Source organism: Megascapheus bottae, chromosome 14, assembly GCF_031878675.1.
Source record: "Megascapheus bottae isolate mThoBot1 chromosome 14, mThoBot2.hap1, whole genome shotgun sequence".
Taxonomy (NCBI): domain Eukaryota; kingdom Metazoa; phylum Chordata; class Mammalia; order Rodentia; family Geomyidae; genus Megascapheus; species Megascapheus bottae.
The window spans coordinates 21922780-21947440 of NC_143522.1; the positions used below are offsets into that span (position 1 = coordinate 21922780).

The following is a 24661-nucleotide window of genomic DNA, read 5'->3' on the forward strand; positions in this document are numbered from 1 at the left end:
GCATCGGTTCATTGCCTCAGGACGTGCAGACTGGCACAGCTCCTTAGGATGTCAGTCTGGAAGTATCAGCGAATCAAAGCCCAAAACTAGTGATGAAGCTGTGTATGTAATAATATGAACTGTGTTGGGTTTTTTTTCCAGTCCTGGGCTCAAACTCATGGCCAGCGCCGAGTTCATGGATTTTCTCAAGGCTAGAGCTCTACCACTTGAGACACAGCACCACTTCTGGCTTTTTTCTATATATGTAGTACTGAGGAATAGAACCAGGGTCTTTGTGCATGCTAGGTAAGCACTCTACACTAGGCCAAACTCCCAGCCCCTATGTAATAATATGAAAACAAACTTTTGATCATTGTTAAAGGGAAAGAACAAGCTACCAAGTTATTAGATAATATGCTTATAAAATTCAAAGATAGCTGGGCTCAGTGGCTCATGTCTACAACCCTAGCTACTCAGGAGGCTGAGATCTGAGGATCAGGGCTCTAAGCCCAAGGACAAAAGAACCTGAGACTCTTATCTCCAATTAACCTCTAAAAAATGGAAGTGGAGCTTGGCTCTAGGATAGAGTGGTAGCCTCAGGCTGAAGAGTTCAGGTATATGGCCTAGGCCCAGGGGTAGGGTGTTAGCCTAGAGCTAAAGAGCTCAGGGACAGTGACAATGCCAAGTTTAAGCCCCATCACCCACAAAAAGAAAAGAAAAGAGAAAGAGAAAGAAAGCACCTGTAGAAAACTAAAGTTGGATCTTTATCTGTCTTCCTGCACCAGAATCAACTCCAAATGGATCAAAGACCTTGAGGTAAAACCAGATATCCTGAAAATTTTACAGGAAGAAATAGGAGACACACTTGGGCTCCTTGGTACAGGTCGAAACTTTTTTAATAAGGGCCCAGAAACACAACAAATCAATGAAAGTTTGGACAAATGGATAATCAGTAGAAATCTTGGGCTTTCCTAGTAGAGATTTACAATAGAGCAAATCCTAGATACTAAGGCCATATAGAATGATGCTAAATGAAAGGACCTCCAGGATATAGAAACAAAAGCCATATAATGTGTGATTGTTGTCCTAAATGTACTATGTTATCTCTCATCTCTTTGTTGTCCCTTAGTTATCTCATATTATTACAGTATTTTACCTTGTTATCTGATATATTGTATATATGCTTATTCTTATTTGGTTATTTGAAATCAGATAGGAAAGGGAGGAAAACAAGATGAGGGGCGGGGGTTAGGGGAGGGAAAAGGGGACCAAAACACGAGAAAGGGTATCAATGTTTGTGAAGTCATGCACCTTTTATCTGGTGACTATAACGTAACCTTTCTATTAATTACAATAAAAATATATGAAAAAAAATTTAAAAAAAAGAAAGTTTGGACAAATAGGACTGCATTAAACTGTAGAGCTTCTGTATGGCAAAGAACATAGCCAGCAAGATAAATAGGAAGCCCACAGAATGGGAAAAGATCCTCACTTGCCATACAACAGACAAGTGTCTTATATCTAAAATATACCTACAGCTCAAGAAATTCAATCTTCCAAAAACAAGCCCTCAAAGAAATAACCATCCTCTATATATTACCTCGACAACAAAAAGAAAAGAAAAGAACTAGATAATGTATCCACTGTTGCTCAGAAAATTTTGCTGAAAATAATGAAGAAATTGTGAGAAAATGTGTAATCCTTTCTTGTACTATTTCCCATTAGTTACCTATTCTTTGGAGGTATAGAATAACAGGGTTTAATCATGATTTACAGGACCCAAATTCTAGCTTCTTTCCATGTGAGTTCGCAAGTTCTTAAACCTCTCAGCACCCTACTTCTGTCAATAAAAATGTCTACACAGATAAAATCTGACAACAAACAAGTTATTCTTACATGTGACTTTTTATCATTTCAGATAATGGAGTTCGTAAGCCAAGCAAAGATGTAAGCAATCCAAAAGTGTATAAAAAACTTTCAAATTATGAAATGATGACTCTGTGGGCAGACATCTGTTTGCAGACAAAATCTCAGAAGGCATGAATCAAGCAGTAAAGTATTTTCTTCTAAGATCTCCTAACAAATAGACAATGGGAAAGCAGACTCACATCAGGGTCATGGGATGTCATACAGCAGGAAAACCAAAGCAACAGGCTTCTAACCCATAATGTCTCACATTATGATCACCATCGTTTGGCAGTTGTTATACTTTACCTTTGGCTGAATACCATGGAGACTATGGCATATTTCTAAAAGATTTCTCAGAATCATTGATTAGTTTAAGATTGAATGAGACATATTAAAGTTTGTCTGAACTACTGGTTCTCAAATTGTGCTCTGAAGGCTCTGTGGGGTCCTATGTGATGTTTCCAGGATAGCTGGAGAATAGACAAAAGAAAAATATTTAGGATCTTTTCAACTCAGAGCAAATTAACAAGTAGTACTTTGTTTTTCCTGTTTTCAAAATGGATTTCCATGTGGGTTTTATTTGAAAAAAATGCATTCAACCATTTAAAAATAAGGAAGAGTAAACATTTTAAATGGTTTAACTCATCTAATTCAAATGTTCTCAAAGCTAACTAGTTTGCAAGAAATTTGAGATCCCAACAGCTTATTTGATTTGCCCAAATCTTAGAATTGGCCAAGAGCAAGATGAAAACAGAAACCTTTGTTTGCCGGTTCTAATTTGATTGGGAATTTTACCCTACCATGACCCCATCAAAGAGCTCCTGCAGTTTCTAAAAAGAGGGATTAAAAATCTCAAGTCAAGGGAGGGAGTAATAATGTTCAACAAGAAATATACTCACTACCTTATGTGTGTAACTGTATCCCTTCTGTACATCACCTTGAAAATAAAAGTTTAAAAAATAAACAAAAAAATCTCAAGTCTGAAACTACTCAAAGCTTATATTTCTATTCTTTATGGATTCTTTACCTGCTGTGGTTACATTTCTTGATTCATAGGTCATTGTTTTAATAATGTATGACATTCCACATGAAACCGTATGGATAATAAAATCAAGGGTAAACTATTAACAGTCTATCTCCTGTTTACTGCATAGTGCCATTTGCAAATGGAAAAGGAAATTACCAGCTAAAAACATTAAATTGGTTACAATCTGGAATCCTTCAATAGAACAAAGCTGCCATGAGAATTGACTAGCTGATATTAAAACCAATATGAGCCTTCATAATATACAATTCAGCGGGGTTTACAGATATTAGAATGTTGGTTCAAAATATCTCTGCAATTAGTCACCAGCTTTTGGGGGTCAGTCTAACTTATTCTCTAAAAAGAATCTAGTTAAATGAATTTCTTTAACCATTTTGGTAGCCACAGGGTTAAAGATACGGACCTCTATTTTCAGCTGCTACTACATCCAGGCTCCTATCCAATCTAAAAACAGTCCCGCCTTTTGCACCATTTTTAACCCTGCAGAGCGAGACTTATGTCTATCCAAATTAAGGATAAGCTTAAATTAGCCCAACTCTCAGTTAAACCATGGCAACCCATACGCAGTGTGCATCCTGCTTCTTGCCTGGTAGTCCTTAAAGTTTCTTAATCACAAGAGAGGAAATCTGTTTGATTTAGATGTTGCTTAAGGGCAAATTTGATGCCTAACTGCTAATCAATTAGTTTTATTTAGGAAAAAATAGATTTATGATGTGTAAGTGTTACAATTTGGAAGAAACCAAGTAATTTTCGTTATTTATTAATTCATTGCCTAGTTTCATTGAAAAGATCTGTGTCTTAGAGCCACCTAAAAAGAGTGATGGAGAAAATTAGAGATTGAGGAAGTAGGATTTCTGCAGTCAAGTTAAATAATAAAAACTAAAATCGGATTCTACACACTAACAACACTCAAGTCACACAATTAAGTTGGGAAGTAGAGAGGTATTTTTTTGTTTCCGTTCTATCTCAAGTCAAAAGAAGATATGTGCAGATTTTTATGATTATAAAGTCAATATGTGCTGAAATAGATAATTTACACATTTTTAATTCTAGTCTTTTTTAATTGTATTTATTGTTATTGGAAAGGGTTACCATTACATAAGTTAGGCAGAGAGCACATTTCTCTTTAGACAATGTCACCCTTTCCCTCAGTATCTCCCAGTTTTTCCCTCCCCTCCATTTTCAACACAATGACCAGTGAACACCACTGCTACATTTTATTCACATCTTGTCCTACCATTTCCGTGCCACTTACCCCATCTCAAAGACAGAAAAATGAATAAACAAGACAAAATGGAAAGAAAATAAAAACAGCAACAAAGAAAAAATTCATTGCTTCCATTTCCTGGAGTTCATTTCAATAAATATTATTTTATATGATCAGATGTACATAGCTATTGAGCCCTTGTGATCCTCTCCTGAGAATATCCTGTTGGTGTCACTCTGCATGAATGCCTAAGACCTGTATAATTTATCATGTCCCAGTTTTTTTTTAAATTTTACCATCCAGTGTGTTCACTTGTAGCTATATAGGCACATTCTTAATACCACAAAGGAGGGAAATCATGTAACTTAAGTTTCATTTAGTGTGGCTTACTTCACTTAATATAATTTTTTTCCATGTCTTTCCATTTTCTTATGAATGGTACAATATCAATCTTACTGATGGAAGTATAGAATTTAATTATGTATATTTTCTTGATCTATTTATCCACTGAGGGGTAGTTAGGCTGATTCCATATTTTTTGCTCTAGTTGAACAATGTTTCAATGAATGTTGTGCTTTAGCTTAAATGTGGCCTTGTTTTTGTTCCATTGCATAAATGCCTAGGAGTGACGTTATTTGATCATAGGGAAGTTCTATGTTTAGTTTTTTGAGGCACCTCCATACTGCTTTCCAGAGTGGTTGAACAAGTTTACATTCCCACCAACAATGTAGCAGTGTTCCCTTTTGCGTGGCCTATTAATTTTATAGCAAATAACAATCACATTACATACTCTGTAGACTATACTGAACCCTATAGATTATACTTACTCCTTAAGACTATATATTGTACTCCTTTTCCCACTCAATTCATTGTCAATATCTTCCCATTCTAATCAACATAAATGTGTCACATATTATAAAACATGAGTATACCATAATTCATTTTGTCAGCTCCCCATTTAGGAATATCCACATTTCTAGCATTTTGCTGTTATGAAGGACACTACAAAGAAGAATATTTTACATGTACTTTGTACCAATGGCCAATTAACTCTCAGATGTCAGACTGAGTCAAAAGATATATGTATCTCAGTTCTGGGTTCAAATCAACCAGCTTGCACCCCAGAAAGTTCAAGCCAATCTCTGCATACATCTAGAATGCATGAGCTATGTGATTTCATCTCTACAATCCTATTGATACTAGTTGTCCCAGTCTTCTCTATCGTCCCCTTCTAATAGACAAGCTGTCATTAAAATTTGAAAGTGTCCATTTTTCCACATCAATTCATGACGCTAGGAAAAAGAAAAGTATGAAATTCAGTGGAACAGATGACCTAGATGATTTTAAACAATCTTCCAATTTTAATATTTTACACTTCTCAGTTCACTTCTCTAATAAGCAAGGGCCAGGAGGAAGAAAAACTTACTTTGAGCCTCTAATGTGTGTGAAAACAATCCTTTCTGATAGCTGGGGGCGGAGGGGGGTTGTTCCTTTTATAAAGGAAAAATTTGAAATTCAGAAGGCTCAGCTGAGCATAGAATCAGAGCAAGTTACTCCAGGAAGCTGAGATTTTTGTTGCTGTACCATACTGTCTCACTGAGATTCTTATTCTTTAAGAATATATAGTCAGAGAGTGAGGGAAGGGGTGATATTGCCCCCAAAACAAATTTATGCCTACCCACCTTACCTGGTAAATACAACCAGCTCACATTTTTATGTTTCAATTAAGTTGAGAAAATGTTGACTGGGATGAATGCTAACAGGTTTTCCAGGCCCTAGAACATGACAGTCCTGGGTCTAATCTACCTCCCAGTGAGCTTAGCTTCTATGTGAAAGAACTGATCCTCCTGACAACACTTGAGCCACAATGACAGCTAGACAGCTATAGACTCATGCTCTCCCCATGTTTCCTCTCTCTCTTTCTCTCCCTCTCTCCCTCTCTCTCTAACAAAAGTTCTATTACTCAGACACTTAGGGCCTGACAAGTCCCCACAACACTCACGCTACAGAGCTATATAAAAGAAGGAAGTGATGACTGGTGTCTTCTGGCTTGGCTGGGTATAAAAAGATCACTTCCAAGAAACACTTAAGATGAGTACTTGTAGTATTAGGGATATGTCCTGACAGCTGGGTTTACTGGCACAATTGCAGCTCTGTTCTCTTTTATATCCATTTATTCCCCCATGCATTTGCCACCAGCAATTGTTCATGCAGAAGGCAGAACAGAAGACACAATAGAGCTCCAGGAAGGAGGTAAGAGATGCTCTCTCACTTGGACTGAGAAAGAGATATCAGCTGTCAGGAAATCTGCTATAATTCCTAGAGCGCTTGGTCCAAGCTGTTCCAACAAACAATTCCATGTTTGGGCATTAATATGCATACATGCAACCAAACTCACATAGCCAGACTATTTCCCAGCCTTCCTTGAGGCGATAGCTAATCCATGTGAACAGAAATGCTGTGTGAGGGGCCGGGAGTTTGGCCTAGTGGTAGAGTGCTTGCCTAGCATGCACAAAGGCCAGGGTTTGATTCCTCAGTACCACATACATAGCAAAAAGCCGGAAGTGGTGCTGAGGCTCAAGTGGTAGAGTGCTAGCCTTGAGAAAGTCCAAGGGCAGTGCTCAGGCCCTGAGCTCAAGCCCAGGAATGGCAAAAAAAAAAAAAAAAAAAAAAAAAAGAAATGCTGTGTGATACCTTCAGACCCAGCCCATATAAACCTTCATGGCCCCTTCTCACTGGTGAGAGAGAGTGTGACATATGTACCCACCAGCTAAATACGATATTACATTTGAAGAACTGTGGATACTTAAGCAAGATCATTAAGTGTTGAAGAGCTTAGCTATAGCTCCATAGGTATAGCTCATAGCACCATTCATGTTTATTAAAATTTAAATAAAATGAATATAAATGCAAGCCTGGCAGGGCTGGGAATGTGGTTTAGTGGTAGGGTGCTTACTTAGCATGCATGAAGCCCTGGGTTTGATTCAATGCCACATACAAAGGAAAAGCCAGAGCCAGGCATGGGGTAGCCCATACCTGTAATCCTAGCTACTCAGGAGGCTGAGATCTGAGGACCAAGGTTCAAAGCCAGCCCGGCACAAAAGGGCCTAACACTCTTATCTCCAATTAACCTCTAGAAAATGGGAAGTGGGGCTTGGCTCAAGGGTAGGGTGGTAGCCTTGGGCTGAAGAGCTCAGGGACAATGCCCAGACTGAGTTCAAGCCCCATGACCCACAAAAGAAAGAAAGAGAGAGAGAGAGAGAGAGAGAGAGAGAGAGAGAGAGAGAGAGAGAGAGGGAGGGAGGGAGGGAGGGAGGGAGGGAGGGAGGGAGGGAGGGAGGGAGGGAAGGAAGGAAGGAAGGAAGGAAGGAAGGAAGGAAGGAAGGAAGGAAGGAAAGAAAAAGCCAGAAGTGGTGCTGTGACTCAAGTGGTAGAGTGCTAGCCTTGAGCACAAAGAAGCTCAGGGACAGTGCTCACGTCTTGAGTTGATCAAGCCTCAGAACTGGCAAAAACAGCAACATATATATATATATATATATATATATATATATATATATATATATATATATATAGTGGTCTTTCTTATACTGCCAGCCATTCAGCAGGTAGAAATCAGGAGGATAGCAGATCAGGGACAGTCCAGACCCACCCACTCCCCCCCAAAAGTGTAAGATCATGATATATATGGCTATGACTTCAGCTAAGGATAAGACAAAAGTAGAGGATCACAACTCAAAGCCAGGCAAAAACATGAGACCCTAGCCGAAAAATAACTCGAAGCAAAAAGGGGTAGGAATAGGGATCAAGTATTAGAGGGTCTCTGCTGCAAGTATTAGGCCCTGAGTACAAATTCTGGTATGCTAAAAAGATAGAGATACCGATTTTATCAGAAGTGAAGGACGCTGTTATAGCAGTTAGTATGCTAGGGATTCAGAAAAGAGAGGATGAAGCTTCCTTGAACGTGCTCACCCTGACAACTCTTCTGATTTTTGGGGGGAAAACAGGTTTTTTGTGAGGATTTTTGCCTTTCCTTTGCTTTCTTTGAATACACCCTGAGCAGGGAAAAATGGAAAGACACATGCTGGGTTGAGATATCACACTTGTTTGTGGATGGCTATGAAAAAGGAAAGTTGTGAAGAACACACATTGAGGAGAAGAGAAAAGCTATCTTCACCAACCACTGTTTGGCAAGCATGTTCCAAAATAGCCATTTTGTAAGGTTCTGGGAATACACGATCATAAAATACTTCATCTCTAATAAAAACAAACTAAAGAATATATAGTGTACCCCTCAACACACTGGGCTTAAAAGACAGCTGAATAAAGAGTGAATACAAGCTTATGGTCAGAATGAGTTAAAATACCACCATGCACACCATTTACTTCATTTATAGAAAATTACTTTAACACGCTCTTCCTTGATTTCCTCGCCTTTAAAAAATAACAAGTTAAATTTTTCTATTTTATTTTGAAATAGTTTAAAACTTACACATGGTTATAAGAACTCCCATCTACCTTTTACCTATCTTCCTCTAATACAAGCTACATAGCCATTATATTCATTACCCAAACCAAGAAAGTATCATGGGTATGGTAGAAATAGATAAGAAGCTTCACTAGAATTTCTCCATATTTTCCCCTACTGTTCCAGGACTGAATTCTACAATATCACTTGCCATTTAGTTGTCACCTCTTCTTACCATCAATTCTTTGGTAATATACTTACATTCATTCTGTTTTGTGATCCAGCTATGACCATGAAGAGTACTGCTCATGTATTTTATAGAAACATTCTTGAATTTGGGTTTATCTAAAAATTCTCTCCTGAGGAGATTGAGATAATGGTTTGGGGGATAACACTATCATTGAAGTGAATTGTCCCTCACATCCCATTACAAAGCATGGAGGAAGGCAGGTATATGATATCTACATGAATCATCACTTTGACCTTTTCACTGAGGTTTTTGCCTGCAAGGTGGCAATCATTCCCATTCATTATCCTTTTTTTTAACTGTTTTTTTTTGTCTTTTCTTTTTTGGTACTGGGAATCGAACCCAGAATGTTGCAACTTGCTAAGGCAAGTGCTTTGCCACTGAGCTACATCCCAGCCCCCCATTCATTATTTTATCCAATAGAATCATTAGTTGATCCTTTTTTCCACACCTAATCAACCTTGCAACTTTATCAAAAAGACATTATGTTTGTAAGTCTTATTCAGAGACCCACTCAAATTAATCTCTGTTCTATTGATCTACACTATTCCCTGCAGTAGTACTTGTCTCAGGTATTGTGTCTTTTAATTTATGAAATCTATTACTCTGGTACCGCCAACTTTGTTCTTCTTTTATATGATTGTTTTGACTAGTTCTTTCACTTTTCTATGTAAATTCCATATTGTTGGTATCTGTAAAAACACATGTAATTGTTTTTGTGTTTTGTATTTTTCTGATAGTGTGGTAATCTCTTTCATTTAGTGGTTAAACCAGTCACATGGGATATGCATTAAAATATACCTACTTGGGCTGGGAGTTTGGCCTAGTGGTGGAGTGCTCACCTAGCATGCACAAAAAAGAACCGGGTTGATTCCTCAGTACCACATACATAGAAAAAGCCAGAAGTGGTGCTGTGGCTCAAGTAGTAGAGTATTAGCCTTGAGAAAGCCCAAGGACAGTGCTCAGACCCTAAGGTCAAGCCCCAGGACTGGCAATATATATCTATTTCCTACTTACTAGTGGTTTTCTATTTATTCTATCATTTCTTTCTTTCTTTCTCATTGTTTTCCCTAAACTTCTCAAATTCACTTAAGAGTTTCATAGGGTTTCATTAGGTCATCTCCATACATTTATTTGTATTAGTCCCTAAAGATGTTTAGTGGTTGCTTTAGATCTATAATACATAGTTTCAGTCGCAATCAACATAGAAATATATTTGTAGTGTAAACAACCTATAATTGTATATCTGCAGTGCTTTTCAACCATACTGCTTCTAAGAGTCACCAAGGGAGAAATGCAGATGAAATTACAATGCCTAAACCCAAGCCCAAATATCTGAATATTCCAGTCAGAATATCCTGGAAGAGAGGGACCAGGAGTCAGTACCATTCAGTTATTCTTCAAGAATATCAGATATTCTTTTTTTTTTTTTTTTGCCAGTCCTGGGCTTGGGCTCAGGGCCTGAGCACTGTCCTTGGACTTTCTCAAGGCTAGAGCTCTACCACTTGAGCCTCAGCACCACTTCTGGCTTTTTTCTATGTATGTGGTGCCAAGGAATTGAACCTGGGTCTTCGTGCATGCTAGGCAAGCACTCTTAACACTAGGCCAAATTCCCAGCCCCGAAAATCAGATATTCTTGAAGAGATTTCTAGCAAGCATTCAGGTATAGAACACTATCCTTTTTTGTGCCAGTTCCACATTTGAACTCAATCTCACAGTATTTTTGTTCAAGGCTAGGGCTCTACCACTGGAGACACTTCTGGCATTTGGAGGTTAATTGGAGGTAAGAGTCACATGAGCCTCAAGCTCATGAGCAGGCACCAGCACAGGAAGGCAGGGGAGGGAGCAGGAACAAAAGACAAGTTGAATCAAAAGGCCAGACCCAAACACCTACTGCCTACCAGAGAAACATCTAACTGAAAAAGACATATATCTACTCATGGTAAAAGGCTGGAATGAAGTCTTTAAGTGAAGTGTATGTGCACGAATCTGGGGGTGTCCATTATCAAAAAGTCAAGGTATCTGTGTAATGGATGCAACTTCCAACAATACCAGTGACTTGGCATTTATTGTCCTAATACATTGATGTCAACTGCTCATCCCTTCAAGCTTTTTTGCTTACTCATTTAGATTATAACCACAGGAAGTGAGTTAGAAAAAGACAAGTTTATTAAAAAATTATACTACAAGGTGCTTTGTTCCAATCCTCCCCCTAAGAGGTACCAAAGACACTGATTCATCTCCTTACTCTAAAGCACTTTAATTTTAGTAAATGATAGTAGTAACTGTGTGGTGTTTGAACATGATATAAAAGAACAAATGATTTCCTAAGAACAAAATATCAGTGAAATCATCAACACTAAATCTGCCATATTCCATAAAGCAATTTGATAGCCTCAAGTTCTAGCAATTTGACCTTTGTCAGACCTAGGAAGACACAGCTCTTTATGGGAGGGGACAATTTTTCATAGCTGTTATTAACATTGATTGCAAGTAAACCTATTCTAACCATTAAGAAACAGTGATCTTATTCTTGTTCACACAACTGAATTAGATGTTACAATACAAGGTATCTACTGTCATGATTCTTTATTTGGTCCTATTTCCACCCTATCTCTAAACCTTTAGCATTGTTAATAGCAACTGTTCTAGATCATTCCAAGAATAGAAAATAGGGTGGGTAAAACAATAACCTCTAATAAAATTTGAGTATCAGCTTGGTTCAAGTTATTAAGTTGTTCCTATAAAGCTGTGAAAAGACTTATAGTTTCAGTCTAATCCAAGAAGGCATTGCATAATCGAGTTAGAATGTTACAAAAAGATGGACAACAACTGGCTAGGAATATGTGTATCTCTGACAAGGAGAGGCTACAGGTATGTGTAAGTCTGACAGCAATTGACTAGGGATATATATAACTCTGAAGTATGAAAACTCATACTCAGGGTGAAGGGAACCTCGTGTAAGTCCACAGTGACAGAAAATTCAGTGACTAAAATTCTCTTCCTAACTTTCATTCTACAGCTTTCATTCCAAAAGCTTCTTTGTGATCTAAGATGCCTGGCTTCAGGTCCTGCTATCTCATCCACATTATAGTCTAGAAGGCCTGAAAAAGGACTGGCACTTTCCTTCTTTTAAGAATGTATCCCTGACATTTCATACAACCCTTTCTATTCCATGCACTAATGGGTTTTGCTTTATGTGCATCCATAGTTTAGATTCCATATGACCCAACTAAAACTTGTAAAAAACTAAGGAAAGAAAGATGTACTAGCAACAAACAATAGTCACTGCTATATCTTGCAAGGAAACTTTGTTATAAGATACATTCTTAGCAGGGCACAGATGGCTCACACCTGTAATCCTACCTACTCAGGAGGCTGAAATCTGAGGATAAGCGTCCAAAGCCAGGCACAGAAGACTCTGAGACTCTTATCTCTAACCACCAGAAAACCAGAAGTGGCACTGTGGCTCAGTGGTAGAGTGCTAGCCTTGAGCTGAAGACCTCAGGAACAATGCCCAGGCCCAGAGTTCACGCCCCACAACCAAAAAAAAAAAAAAGATACTTTCTAGTTTTCTGGAAAAGCATGATTTGCAATGACCATCTTTATAGGCTATTATTCAGCCTACCACACTCACTAAGAATGTAGAGATGACTTAATGTACTATGTTATTTCTTTTCTCTTTTTTTCCCTTATGGTTAATCTCATATGATTACTGTATCTGACTTTCTTACTTTCTGAATATATGTTTACTTGCTTATTTGAAATAGGAAAGGGAAAGGGCAAAAACAAGATGATTGGGAGGGGGTGGGGGGAGGGCAATGGAGACAAAAATATGAGAAGGAGTATCAATATGCGAGAAGTAATGTAACCACTACCTGAGGAATGTAATTGTAACCCCTTTATACATTAGTCCGACAAAAATAAAAAAGAATGTGGGGATGATTAAAGAGAAATGAAGGGGGTTACCTTTAGGTGGGAATATTTCTTATTTGATGAAGTCATTCTCTGCCTCTCTTTTATGTCATCAGGAAGGAGACAGCAGCTTCCCCTCTTAGAAACCATGATCCCCGAAGAAGCATCCATTGGCGGGTTTAAATATGGCTACAGGAAGAGGAATTTTGATTATACATCCAGGTTAAATGCCAACATTTGTCCATTGAGATGCTTAGCTACCCCTAGGATTCAAGCAGAGTTCAATGAAAAAGGTAACAGTTTGGGCCAGGAGTCTGGGCTACTAATAGAGTGCTTGCCTAGCATGCACAAAGACCCAGGTTCGATTCCTTGGTACCACATACATAGATAAAAGCTGGAAGTGGTGCTGGGGCTCAAGTGGTAGAGCTCTGGCCTTGAGAAACTCCAAGGACAGTGCTCAGGCCCTGAGCTCAAGCCCCAGGACTGGCAAAAAAAAAAAAAAAAAAAAGGTAACAGGCATGATGGGAGGTGGTCAGAGAGGCCACACCCTTTTCATGCACTCCTGTAGTTCTAGTTCCATAAAGTACAGACAAGGACCTTACAATCATAGGCAGCCCATTAGTCTAACAAGAGATTACTACAGCTGGGGTCAAGGAAGCATGTGCATTGAAGTAGTGGAGAACCATGAATCAAAGGGGGGTTGTTTGAAGGCACATCTTGACACATATTACTAACATCTGGAGACGTTGCATTGGCTGGAGCTGCCATCTCAGGAGCATGTTGTAGCGCACACTGAGTCCATAGACAAGAGCAATCTCAGTCCCTCATGATTGAGACTGAGATTCGTGAAGAAAAAATGTGTCATGTCAAGCAAGAAGTCAAGGCTTATATATACAGGGCCATATATACACAGGGCCATATATGTGTATGGCAATATATACATGGAGGAGAGTAAGGATGGCACCTCATGCCATCTCTACCACCAGCCATTGAAGCCCTCTAGGCTGGTTAGTACTGAAACATGTAAAGGAAAGGGCCACAGTTCCCACAAATTCTTCAATTAAAAACAAAAGGTGGGAGCCAGGAGTGTGGCCTAGTGGTAGAGTGATTGCCTAGCTTTCACAAAGCCCTCGATTGGATTCCTCAGGACCACATATACAGGAAAAGCTATAAGTGTTGCTATGACTCAAGTGGTAGAGCTCTAGTCTTGAGAAAAAAACAAAACAAAACAAAACAGTACCCAGGTCCTGAGTTCAAGCCCAGGACTAGTAATTAAAAAAAAAAAGTTGTGAGGGGAGAATGATGAAAGGATGACATTGATCAAGACACATTATGCACATAAACTGATTGAACTGAAACCCCCCTTGCCTTTGTACAACCACTTAAATAAAAATTACTTTTCAAAAACAAAGAAAGAAAAAAGAAAAAGCAGTTGGGGGTGGAAGACTAAAATCTGAAAGTTATTTTCAAATGCTGAAAATTTAAAACAACAACTGAGGAATCAAGATGAAGTATCAAGGGCCCCTGTCACCCAGTAGACAGGGGAACTTTATTAGAATGGAAAGTCATGGGGGGGGTGCTGTATTTTTATCCCCAAAGGAACTGAAACTCACCCATCAATAAACAAATTGGTCCTTGAGCAGAATCACATCAGAAATCACATGCAAATCTGATGGTTCCCCTCCTTTCCTAAGGAAACACAGACCATTACATTAAATGATTTCCAAGCTCCAATATTTTCAATACCCTATGACTTTTTCTAGGCTGTTATCCTAGCCTTTTTTTTACATATGTTTTCCTTTGAATGTGCTCAATTTTCAAATTAACCTTGTTTTGTTCTTGTTGCTGATTGAACCTCAGGCCTCATGCATGTTAAGTACATACTCTCGCTCAGCTAGGCCCCCAGATGCTCATATTAACCATATTTTTAGAAAGATGATTCACTCATAATTGGAAGAACCACAGTTATTGTCATAAATAAACAAAACAAAGACTACAAATGAGTCTCTTAAATCCCATCAGGACACTGCAGAGACAAACTTGGTTCTTTGTTACCAACAGAGATTAGCTAGAGTGAAAAGTGCTAAAGATAATACTAGCACCAAACAGATTTCTCCTTCATATAATTAGAATGGAAAGATTGGAAAGAAATAACTTTGTCACAGGAAAATTTGAAATTACTTGATACCTTCACTTCAGAATTAGTGCACAAAATGCAAAAACTTCAAATAGGAGGAACAATGTTCTGAAACCTAACAGCATCCTGTACATACTGCCTCCCTCCGACCTCTGGCTAAAAGGCTTTTACAACTACTTGAGTATTTACATTTGAAGGTGATATATTTTTATTAACCATCTGTACAGAGGGTTTCTTCCTGTCAATCCATGAGTATATTGATCAATATTTCCCCTTCCATCATTCTCCCCTCCATCAATTCCAGCCCCTCCCCCATCTCCTCAAGTCACCAAGTTTCATTTTCTTTTTCTTTTTCTTTCTTTTTTTTTTTTTTTTTGTCACTCCTGGGCTTAAGCTCAGGGCCTGATCACTGTCCTTGGATTTCTCTCAAGGCTAGAGCTCTACCACTTGAGCCTCAGCACCACTTCCGGCTTTTTCTAAGTATGTGGTACCGAGGAATCGAACCCGTGTCTTCGTGCATGCTAGGCAAGCACTCTACCATTAGGCCAAACTCCCGGCCCAACCAAGTTTCATTTTCTTATACATACATTGAATATTATAAATTTTCCCACCCTTCCTCTCTCCATTTGTCTACCCCCATCTCCTTATGGTTCACCCCCTCTGACAAGATGTATTTCACCTTCTTGGTATTAATCTGACCAAACTGTCAGTTAACTGTTAAAAGGAGTTACACATTACAATCTATGTACCATACTGTCAGTTTGATTTGGTGTATATACACATATGGTTCTGTGTGGGTTCTCATATATGCTTACATTTAATATGAGAAAACATGCATCCTTAGTCACTCTGAACCTGACTTACTTCACATAATTTTTCTAGGACTGTCCATTTCCCTGGAAAAAAAATTAGATTTTTCTTATCAATGGATGAATCAAATTCATATATTCATACATACATGAAATTGCATATACATATATAAAGATATAAATATTTATGTATATAATGTAAATGGATAGATAGATAGATAGATAGATAGATAGATAGATAGATAGATAGATACCAGGACTCTTTTGCTAGTAAAAGTACTTCATTATTTATTGGCTTATATAATTGGTATAGACCAAGAAGCATAGCTCACTTCAGAGTTATACTTGAAGGATAAAATGTCTTTAAGCAAGCCCCTTCCTCTTCAATTCTCCAGAAAGCAAACAAAATATCTAAAAGTACCCAAAACTTATACCTCTTAGGTTACAACATCAACATCAATAGCTCTAGCTGCTCAGTCCCAAAGAGAATACTGAGGAGCAGATAGAATGAGATGCTGTTAGAGCCCTGGAACCTTTCTGATACAATCCCTATAGCCATCTATCTGGAACTATTCTCCCAGGACAGAACAGAAGAAAAGATGGGACTTTTAATGAAAGAAGATGGAGACCTTATCACCTAAAGGAGATGAATAATCTACAGAAAGGAGAGAGAGAGAGAGAGAGAGAGAGAGAGAGAGAGAGAGAGAGAGAGAGAGAGAGAGAGAGAGAGAGAGGAGGAGGAGGGAGGGAGGGAGGGAGGGAGGGAGGGAGGGAGAGGGAGACCTAGAGCAAAACAACAGGTGTTCACAACAAATATCTTTTCTATGTCAGGAATTTTCAATATTAAAAGAAACCAAAAGACTCTTTGGAAGAATATTTGAAAATATGAGGAGTAAATGTATGCTGATTGGCCCCTGTTACCAAGGCAACAGACACTATCAGCCTATGTCTCCTCAGCCCTTTCCACTCACTTCCTCACATACCAATTCCAGCAACCGGCTGCGTTGCTGCGGCTGAGTGCCTGCTAGGGCTTTATCTAAACACAGAATCCCACTGCTGATGTGGCAGGTCAGAAGACCATGAAATTAGCCAACTAAGGCCTCTAGACATGAACTATTGGGAGACAGGTAAATGCTCCAGCTCCCCCAGCTCTGATTATGTTTTGTACTGTTTATCCTAAATTCCCTGGATTGAACCCTAGCTGCCCACAGTGAAAACTTGTTTGATAGTATTCCTTTTTGGGACTCCTTCCCTTTTCTGTCTCACTTCTGTCTCCCCATTGAACTTTAGAGAAATCACCTCCTACAGAAACTAGCATACTTGGATCCCTCTCTGTGTCTAGCTTCCAGAGGAGGCCAGAGTATGACAACTAAGCACTATGATTGAAAACTATTTCCATATACTACTTCTCATCAATCTAACAATCACAAGAAATAGATATCGTCTTAATAGTATAGTACAGAAATGGTCAAGATCACATAGCTGGCAAACAGCATACCCAGTTCCAAAATAGGCTGATTCTGCCACACACTCAGTGGCTATTCTGTGTTACCTGACATTTTTCCAATATATCTTGAAACATTCAGCTTCCAGTGATTCTGACCTGGGGAAAAATAGTTTGTCCTGTTATGCAGAAGCTGAGGGGAAACCATGAATCAACAAGTCCTGTGCCTTTTACACTGATATTGGCTAAAATAACACATGGCAGTTTTTAGTCTTCAGGAAATCGTTTGGGCTGTCCTTTTCCAATGTCCTTGAAAGAGAAACATTCTACTTGATGAGGGATAATTCTCCACTGTAAAATGTTCCAGTGATTGTCCAGAAGATTCCTGGAACCTGTGTTTGTCTCTTCAGACATGGCTAGCACATCAATAAAAATAAAATCAACAAAATACAAATTGTCTAGCATTATAAAATGTGCTATGAAAGTAGCTTCTAATTATGTAACATTAAGTATCTAGTTTCTACCCATAGGCACATTTAGAGAAAAAAAAAATAAGTCAAGAAGTACATAAACATTTCTTTCTGTGGTTACAATCTGGATAGAAATTTTGATGGTGGTCTGGACACAGAAAGCATTCTACTTTCCCATTTAAGACATGGAGATTGGGGATTTATATAAAGATAGATAAAGAAGAATCATTTCGTTACTCAATGAGGTGGTCAGAATTTAGTTTGATAATTCAAAAGAATATTGGAACTTGTCTTTGGACATGCTTAGCATCATCAGTGAAAATTACCTGGCTAGATGGATGTCAGTGATGCCTAACCCAAAACCCTCATCTTTCAGAGGAAAGCACTAGAAAGGTAACTAGCTCAAAACTCGACACTTGGACTCTTTATTTAGTGCTCATCTCACTAAATTGGAAAATGGGGTTGCTGGTGGCTCACATTTGTAATTTTACCTCCCTGGGAAGTTGAGACATGAACATTTTCAGCTGAAGCCACTTGGGCAGAAAAATATGAGACGCTGTCTTCAATTAACCAGCAAAAAGCTAGAGGATGAGGTATGGCTAAAATGGTACAATATGAGGCACTAAGTTCAAGCCCTGGAAATGGCAAAAAATACATACATACATACATGCATACATACATATATCATATCATATTACAACAATGTGATATCATTAAGCATGTTCACTTTCTTTCTTCTTCTTTTTTTTTTTTTTTTTTTTGCTAGTCCTGGGACTTGGACTCCGGGCCTGGGCACGGTCCTTGGGCCTTCTTAAGGCTGGCTCTCTACCATTGGAGCCACAGCACCACTTCTGGCTTTTTCTGTGTATGTGGTACCAGGGAATCAAACCCAGGGCTTTCTGCATGCTAGACAAGCACTCTACTACTAGGGCATGCTCCTGGCCACATTCACTTTCTTATGCATATGCTACATAGACAGTCATGTTCATATGAAATGAGAAAGGTAAGAGTTCAAGACTTAAGTCTCTTATCTTAGACAATCCAATCTATATATTTTGAAGTCATTCTTTTTAATCTAAAAGACCAGCATATGGGGGGCTGGGAGTTTGGCCTAGTGGTAGGGTGCTTGCCTAGCATGCACGAAGACCCGAGTTCGATTCCTCGATACCCCACATACATAGCAAAAAAAGCCGGAAGAGGTGCTGAGGCTCAAGTGGTGGAGTGCTAGCCTTGAGAAAGTTCAAGGACAGTGCTCAAGCCCTGAGCCGAAGCCCAGGACTGGCAAAAAAAAAAAAAAGACCAGCATATATTTTCCTAATATTACATACTAAACAGTTGGATAAAATTTCCCTCTTATTCTGGAGATCATTACCATGATCCACAAATATTTCTGTAATTTAAAAATGACTCTAAGGGCAAATTGGTGGTAATAAAAAAGTGGGGAGGGGAGAAAAGTACCTATGGTAGAAACTACAGTGGACGCTTAATGTTATATAACTAGAAGCCACTGTCATATTTTATACTGCTAAATAATTTAGAGTTTTGTTGCCTTTACTGAATCTGTTAGGTAATTTTCATTGATCTTGTTAGGCATGTCCAAAGACGAGTTCCAGAACTCTTCTGAATTATCAAACTAAGAGTCAACAGAGATTAGATGTAAATGGAAATAATGTAGTATTTAAAATTATATCCTGAAGAATTATGATCACTAAATTGTTTGCAGACAAAAAATTGGAAGGGTTCAAACTAGGAAAGAGAGAAGAAGTTAGAGTTGTCAAGTCAGAGATGGGATATGCCTGAGGGAATCAAGAACTACTTCCCACCTCCTTGAGACTAGCTGTGGCAATAATAAAACAAAACAAAAACTCAAAAATCCAAATTACGTTCTACAAAATGAAGAAGACTGAGGGAAGGGTTGGGTCGAATAGAGATTAGGAAGAATGTTGATGTTGAAATGGATGACAATGATAGAAGTATATTACACTTGTAAACTGCTTTGTTAAATGGCAACTTCATTGTACAGCTATTTACTTAAAACAAAAAAAAAAAGGTCATCATACCTAGAGTTCTAGCTACTTGGGAGACAAAGAAGGGAGGATTTCAGTTGATGGCCATGCAGACAGAAAAGTTAGCAAGAATTGTTCTCAATTCTTAGTGGTATTCACTGTTATCCCAAGCCAAATGGATGTCAAATCAGCCTGGGAAGAAAAGCTCACAAGATTCCATCTTCACAGAAGGGAAATGTGATTATAGTAGGAAGGAAGCCTATTGTAGATGGATGACAGTTCAGATGCAGGCCTATATGGGAACTAAAACTATCCTGAAAATAGCCCATGAAAACCAGAGCTGGAAGTGTAGCTCAATGGTATTGCATTGCACTAGTAAGTGCTTGACTCTGAGTTCAAACCTTAGAACTGCTAGGTTTAGTGGCCTATCATTCCAACTGCAATAGAAGCATACATAGGAGTATAATCGCTAGCCTACTAGAATGGTTCACAGCTATAAAGATATCATATAAATGAATTATAACGAAAAATAGAGAGATGAATCAGATAGGCAGACGGGAGCAGAATATCAGGACCCAGGCTACACTGGGGAAAAAGCAAGATTCTATTTGAAAAATAACAAAAGCAAAAAGATTGAAGGTGAACCTCAAGTGGAAGAACACCTATCTAGCAAAAGCAAGGCTTGGCATTTGAAGCCAGTACCATTAAAAACAAATAGGGCTGTGAATGTGGCTCATTGGAACATTGCTTGCTTAGCATACTGAAGCCCTGGGTTCAATTCTTCAGTTACTCAAAAACAGAAAAAACCAGAAGTGGAGCTGTGGCTCAAGTGGTAGAGTGCTAGCCTTAAGCAAAAACAGCCCAGGGACAGTGCCCAGGCTCTGAATTTAAGCCCCAGGACTGGCAACAACTAACTAAATAAATGAAGTAAAAAATAAAAACAAAGAAACCACTCCATCTAAGCTTATACATATTCAGATTTCCTAACGAAACTGCTGAAAGTCTGCACTTAAAGTGAAATATTAGATGAACAACTTTGTGGGGCTTTGTTTTGCTTCGTTTAGAATGGTGTAACCATTGGTAAACAGAGTGTGTTCAGTGGAGATTACTATTGTTTTTCAGGCTGAAAACACTCCCTATTGTACTGTGGCAATTGATTAGCAGTGGACAAACAGAATGAGCTGCAGGGACAGGTTACCTAGTAACCACTGAATGATTAAGTGCTGCTCTGAGAGCCTTTTTCTTTTAATTGGATGAAAAGATTTAAGCAACACAGCTGGGAAGAAACAGAAACAGATAACTGTGGTAATTATCAATGGCCCTAATATCTGCACTCTTGGGCACTGTAGCCAGAGTCCTAATATGAGTGAGTATTTTATTGGTAACAAAAAGGCCAATTAAACTACAAAAAGAATCATAATTTTGTGCCCTTTTCTAGTGTAGGAAAAATCTAGTGTAGAATTAAGCAAATTAGAATGAAAAGAAAACTCTATGTGGTTGTTACTTCTGAGAAAGGCTATGGACAAGATTCTATTTGTGTTCAGAAGTCAGAATTCTGTTTCCTATGAGAACTCAGAACAGTCATTTGGGGTCAGTAGAACCTATTATCTCTCTCTTTGGTCTACCTGTTCTCCCATTAGGCACATATTGCTTTACAGAGAATAATAGTCATTCATATTCTATCTTGCTTTTAACAACAAAATTAAGAAAAAATCAAATTATAGGTTGACAATGATAAACACTGTTTTTATCTAATAAGGACCTTTAGACAATGAAGCAATTTTTTCCTGTGCTTAAAAAAGAACTTGGAATATATGTCATTAACTATAATTGGAAGAGCTCTAGTTTGGAGTCATTTTTCAAAATGCCTGTCAGTTGCACCTTACATCTTGAATAAGATTTGTATTTCTCACAGAGATAGAGTTAAAAACTTTCCTAACCCCCCCCCTAGTGACAAGCAGCAAAGTACACCATTATTTCAAAATATAATATCAATAAACATTAATCTAGTTTCTCATTAAATAAACCATCCCCTATAGTATTTTTGATTAGGTGATGATCAGGAGCTACTCACAAACTCAAAATTCTCAGTGATTCTTCAGTCACCAAAACCTGGAAGATTTTTAGTCTGAGATCAACACAATGTGCACACACAATTTAAGTCTACTCATTTCACTCTGTCTTCACATGGATATCTTCAGAAACTTCCACAAATTTCCTTCATTTTTTTCTTTCAGGAATTTTAGGGTTAAAACATATTTATAGTAATTGAATGAAAAAATCTTCATCTTTTGCTTTTGCTTTAACTGCATTTGTTAGATTCTTTTCATTGATAATACTAGTCATGTCCCAAGACACACACAAAAATTCCAGGAATTTTATGAGTTATGAAACTAAGAGTCATTTGTAAACACAGAGATTAAATGAATAATACTAATAACAACATACTTAAAATAATGAGTTGTATATTAAATATAATACTTCATGTTAATAATACTGTATATTAAAAGTAAATAATACTTTTGCCCAGTAGCCTACATTATGTCATGTGCAATATATTTTATGTTATTTATACTTCCATACCAAATTTCTTCGAGCATATCCAATAAGAGAGGTCTAATTGAATCATTAAAAGAACACAGAAGTTGGGCCAGGAGTTTGGCCTAATGGTAGCATGCTTATCCAGAATGCAAGACCTGGGTTTGATTCCTAGGTTACCATATACATAGAAAAAGCCAGAAATGGTGCTGTGGCTCAAGAGGCGGAGCTCTATCCTTGAGAAAGCCTAAGGACAGTGCTCAGGCCCTGAATTCAAGCCAAGTGGTACAGGGACAGCATCCGGGCCCAAAGGTCAAGTCCCAGTACTACCAGAAAAAAAAAAGAGGTAAATGAATAAAAGCCACATTCCTAATAAAGGGTATGAAAGGATATGGTTGTTCATTGCAGCACTATTTACCAGAGCAAGGATATGGAACCAACTCAGATGCCCCTCATTTGATGAGTGGATCAACAAGATGTGGTATTTATACTCAATGGAATTCTATGCTGCTGTCAGAAAGAATGACATTGCCCCATTTGTAAGGAAATGGAAAAGACTTAGAAAAAGTCATATTAAGTGAAGTAAGCCAGACTCAAAGGAACATAGGCTCAATGGTTTCCCTCATTTGTCATAATCAGTAGAAACCTTGGGCTCTCCTAGCAGAGATTTACAATAGAGCAAAATCTAGACCAAATAGTATGACCCTAAAAGAAAGGACCTCCAGGATATAGAAACAAAAGCCATATAATGAGTGATTGTAGTCCTTAATGTACTATGTTATCTCTCATCTCTTTTGTTGTCCCTTGGTTATCTCATATGGTTACAGTATTTTACCTTGTTATCTGATATATTGTATATATGCTTATTTGGTTATTTGAAATAGGATAGGGAAGGGGGGAAAACAAGATGAGGGGTGGGGATGGGGAGAGGGAAATGGGGACCAAGACACCAAAAAGGGTATCAATGTTTGTGAAGTCATGCACCTTCTATCTGGTGAATATAATGTAACCCTTCTATTAATTACAATAAAAATATATTTTAAAAAAGATTCAGGAACAGAGAAAAAAGAAATAGTGTGGTTGATAAGTATCACAACTGAACACAAATCTGAACACAATTTTTCATATGCTAATTCATTTGGGTAGATCAACACATTGTTTCTTCCGAAATCAAAGTATATCAATTTCAAAACATCAATGGCAAAAAATATAAATGATTTTTAGACATGAAAAATGCTTATATGCGAAGAAAATGTTTTTCTCTCAAGACCATTGCAACTCCCTGTGTTCTCCCAGTGAAAGAATATTCTTGGGAACTTACTTGGCACACCAAGCAGGGTGCATGGGCTCAAGATCATGGCTCTTGCTGAGCGCTGATGGCTCATGCCTGTAATCCCAGCTACTCAGGAGGCTGAGATCTTAGGATAGTGGTTGAAAACCAGCCCGGGCAGAAAAGTCCATGAGACTCTTATTTCCAATTAACCACCACAAAACTCTAAGTGGTGCTGTAGCTCAAAGTGTGAGCAGCTGGAAACCCAAGCAAGCTCTACCCACCTGTCTCTAAAACCAGTGCTCTCCATTACTATGCTCATTCTCAATCCTGGTGTGATTTTTTTCCCCCCTTCACTCCCCAGACAAGTGAGTGTAGAGGCTTTAAGTCATGAAAACAGGTGGCATGAGTGGGCTGCTTCTGGCTTCCAAGTGAGTAGAAAACAGAGATGCCACTATAGTCTACTATGCACAGGAACAGACACCCAGCAAAGCACTGCACATCCTGACTGAAGTGTCAGCACAGCCAGCTGTTGAGAAACCCTACGATAGCATGTTGTCGGCCCTATTCCGCTCATATTTCCAAGCAGTCATAATTCAAAACTTAAAACTGCAGAAAGCCGTGGAAAAACTCGAGTCCTTACTCACGGGGCAGCTCTAATCACGAAAGAAAATGGATTGAGGCCTAAGAAAATAAGGAGCCCCGAGGGGACAGGTGAGCTGCTGAGGAAGCAGAAGTATTTCCAAAGGATAGCAGAGGTTAGGAATTAAGACCTCAGCGTGGAGGTGGATGGTTTGTTTTCCAGCCCTAACGTTTTTCACTAATCCAAAAGTTCACAGATGGGCTTCAAATTTAGTAGTTTTGCAGCTGGCCAAGTGTCACCCAGCCTCGGGTTACAAGTGTCTATTTGGCCTGCTTTTCTTTCTTTGTTTCTTTCTTCCTCTTTCTTTCCTCCCTCTGGGATCCAGATGAAAGCGTGTCTTCTCCCCGCAGGGCCAAAGCCTGCCAGATGGTGCTGGGGACTTGGGAGTCTGACAGGAATTCGCTAGCATCCCAGAGAAACCGATGGGCAGCGGCCATCTTCCCGGCGGGCACCGGGGCATCTTCCCGGCGGGCACCGGGGCATCTTCCCGGCGGGCACCGGGACGTCTCCATCGGCACAAGCTTCTCTGCTCTGACCCTAGATTCCCGCCCCGCCCTGAAAGCGTACGTCCTGTCTGC

General features: G+C 38.7%; 1 long non-coding RNA gene across 1 annotated transcript; it reads right to left on the reverse strand.

The window, feature by feature from the left end:
* Positions 1-1918: 1918 nt before the first annotated feature.
* On the reverse strand, positions 1919-24651 carry LOC150054793 (uncharacterized). The gene is made up of 6 exons (XR_016537588.1): positions 23725-24651; positions 15719-15799; positions 14380-14455; positions 12821-12955; positions 2194-2357; positions 1919-2055 (listed from the first exon to the last, which is right to left on the reverse strand). It is a non-coding gene; the product is annotated as an uncharacterized LOC150054793 (long non-coding RNA).
* Between the last annotated feature and the right edge of the window lie 10 nt (positions 24652-24661).